Consider the following 3,557-nt stretch of genomic DNA (forward strand, 5'->3'; position numbering starts at 1 on the left):
TGGACAAAAATAGATACAGAGGCAGAACAGCATCGAACAGACTGTCAAACTACAGTGGGAAGGCCGGGGAGGATTGGGGGGTAGTGTGGAGAAGTAAGAGATCAACTGAAGGACTTGTATGCATGCATATAAGCATAACCAATGGACACAAGATACTGGGGGGTAGGGGAGGTTGGGGGAAGGTCAAGGGGGAAAAAGGAGACATATGTAATACTCTGTAATACTTTAAGCAATAAAATAAAATTAAAAAAATAAAAAAGCTATAACTAACAACTAACATTTCAACGTTAATGGTTTCATTGCATGATTTATTTTATTACTAGAAAGAGACTGTATGTAGCAGGAGAGCTGTGAAATGACAGTGCTGATAGAATTGCATTCAAAGAAGCCTTCATTAAGAAATCATGGCAAATATAACTTTGATGGATGAGTATCATTTCTTTTGGTAGGGAGAAAAAAGCTATAACTAACAACTAACATTTCAACGTTAATGGTTTCATTGCATGATTTATTTTATTACTAGAAAGAGACTGTATGTAGCAGGAGAGCTGTGAAATGACAGTGCTGATAGAATTGCATTCAAAGAAGCCTTCATTAAGAAATCATGGCAAATATAACTTTGATGGATGAGTATCATTTCTTTTGGTAGGGAGAATGGGATAGATATAGTACAAAGAGATTACAAGCTTCATGAGGACAGAGACCATATCTGTCTGCATAGCTGGCATCTTAACAATATCTAAAACAATGACTAAAAAATGGAAGACATGGTTTGATTAAACTTAACTTTTTTTTTTACAACAAAGACAATGAACGTAAGAATTCTGAGATGACATATTTTACTTTACATAATACATGTTTTATGTTTTAGAAGTTTTGATTTTAAAAACATTGTTTATATAAGCCATAAATGAGTAGTTATTCTGAATATAGTGTTTTTTAAATTGAATCAGTTGGATATGAATATTTCCGGTAAGTTTCTTAGGTTTTTCTCAAAGATAAATTGTGGTAAAAAATATTAAAAGCTCAACATCTCATTATAACATTAAAGGGACTGCAAAAATTTTTAAACAAAGAAATTCTTATTTTTCTAAAACCTAAAGGCAATGCAATATTTTTATCATTTTTGTTTGTTTTGTTATAATTTTTCTTCCATGTGGTAAAGACTGGAGAAATAATGGAATGTAGATAAATGAGCCAGATTGTACTATACAATTATGAAAATAAGGTCACAAAGTGTTGTGTTAGTTTCCTCATTCAGGGTTGAAAAGAATATATGATTAGTTGTCTTATTCCATTTGGGTTACTATACCCAAAATACCATAGACTGGGTTGCTTAAACAACATGTATTTCTCACAGGTCTGGAGGCTGAGAAGTTCAATATCAAGATACCATCAGGTTTAGTGTAGGTGAGAGTCCACTTCCTGCCTATATACAGTGATCTGTTCACTTGTGGAAGGGGCAAGGGAGCTCTGTGGGGTATCATTTTTATAAGGCCACTAATTACATTTATCATTAGGTTTCAACATATGAATATAAGCAGCACATAAACATTCAAACATTCAATTTATAGCATTAATTAAATGATTCATAATATTCTCGAGGAGATAATGCATGGTTTCTCACGTAACACATAATCCTTGCTGGTATAAGCAGTGTATTAGGGAAGTAATTTTCAACCTGTTGTCTCTGGATCACATGGGACTTTAGAAGTGTAAATTCTTGTGCCCTACACTAGACTACTGAATCAGAAACTCTGTGGGTGGGACAGCCCTCCAGATGATTCTAAAGCATGCTCAAATTGGAGATTGTATTTATATGAGAATAATAAATTCTGTCTGGATTGATTTGTCACTAAGTAAAGGAAGTTACTTTGAGGTAGACCTTAAAGAATGAATTAGAATTTTGTATGCCATACTTTGTCCTCTAGCTGACAAGAACTTGAAATTTTGGGGGAAATAAATAGATCTGACATTGTGGTGTTATGGGGGAAGAGTATCAGTTTTGGAATTTCATATAGGATGCCTTCTTGGAGTCATTATACATCAAAAGCTTAGAAAATCCACTTTTAAGAATTTACTCAAAGGAAATAGTTGCACAAATGTACAAAGATAGGTGTACAAGAATATTTATCAAGGCATTGTTTCTAATAGTGAAAAATGAGAATAAAGTTCAATATCCACTAGATAAATAACTTATGGTACATGATTCCAGTGAAATTCTAAGGATGCACTAAAATGCTTATTCATATACCTATTTATTGATAATACACTATATCCATAATTATTAATTAATACAAACTATGCTTATAAAAAGTACATGAAGATGAGTTAAATTTAGTTATAATGTCTATACATGCATTCATTTATAGGTCTGTAGGGTTTTTAAAAAATGTTTTTATTGATTTATTAGAGAGGAAGGGAAAGGGATAGAGAGATAGAAACATCGATAAGAGAGAAACATGCCTTCTACTGGGGATCGATTCCAAAACTTGGGCATGTGCCCTGACCTAGAATTGAACCGTGACCTCCCGGTTCATGGGCCAGTGCTTACCCACTGAGCTACACCAGCCAGGCTATCCTATCTAATACTAGACAAACATGGTAATTAACTGTACCTCCAACACGCTTCCCATTGGCTAATCAGGGCGATATGCGAATTAACTGCCAACCAAGATGGCGGCCAGCAGCCAGGCAGCTGAAGCAAACAGGTGGTTTGGTTGCCCCGGCGATGGAGGAAGCCAAGGTTCCCTGCCTGCCACCTCCCGGCTCTGAGCTCCCGAAGCAACAGGTCCAAAAGATACAATGTTTCAATTATAGAAGCTAAAAGATGGCAGTTAATTTGCATATACCAGTTGTGAGCGAAGACTGAGGACAACAAGGAGGCCAAGCAGTACAGAGGGAGCTAAGTAGAGGCCGCGAGGACAGAAACACGAGCCAAGGATGCAGAGGTGGGAGGCGGGAGGTGGGAGGGCAAGCCCTGCTGCAGCAGCTGCGAGCAGGAGGGGCAGCAGCTTGGAGAGGAAGGGGCAGCGGCTGGGAGTGGGAGGGCAAGCCCAACCACTGTGGCTGGGAGCATAAAGGGCAGCAGCTTGGAGCAGAAGGGGCAGTGGCTTGGAGGGGAAGGGGCTGTGGCTGGAAGCAGGAGGGAATGCCCAGCCCCAGTCACTGGGATGGGAAGGGCAAGCCCAGCTCCTGGGGATGGGAGCAGGAGGGCAAGCCCAACCACTGTGGCTGGGAGCATAAGGGGCAGTGGCTGGGGGCGGGAGGGGCACTGGCTTGGAGGGGAAGGGGCAGCGGCTGGGAGTGGGAGGGCAAGACCAGCTGCAGGGGCTTGAAGCAGGAGCGAAGCCCACCTCAACGAGTTTCACTCCCTTCTCTGCTTTGCTCCAGCCACACGAAGCCCTATTCTTGCAGGAATATTCCTGCAACGGGCCTCTAGTACTATCTAATAAAAGAGAAACATGGTAATTAGCCATACCTCCGCTACCCTTCCCATTGGCTAATCAGGGTGATATGCAAATTAACTGCCAGCCAAGATGGTGGCCGGCAGCCAG

Source organism: Myotis davidii, unplaced genomic scaffold (assembly GCF_000327345.1).
Source record: "Myotis davidii unplaced genomic scaffold, ASM32734v1 scaffold1847, whole genome shotgun sequence".
NCBI lineage: Eukaryota > Metazoa > Chordata > Mammalia > Chiroptera > Vespertilionidae > Myotis > Myotis davidii.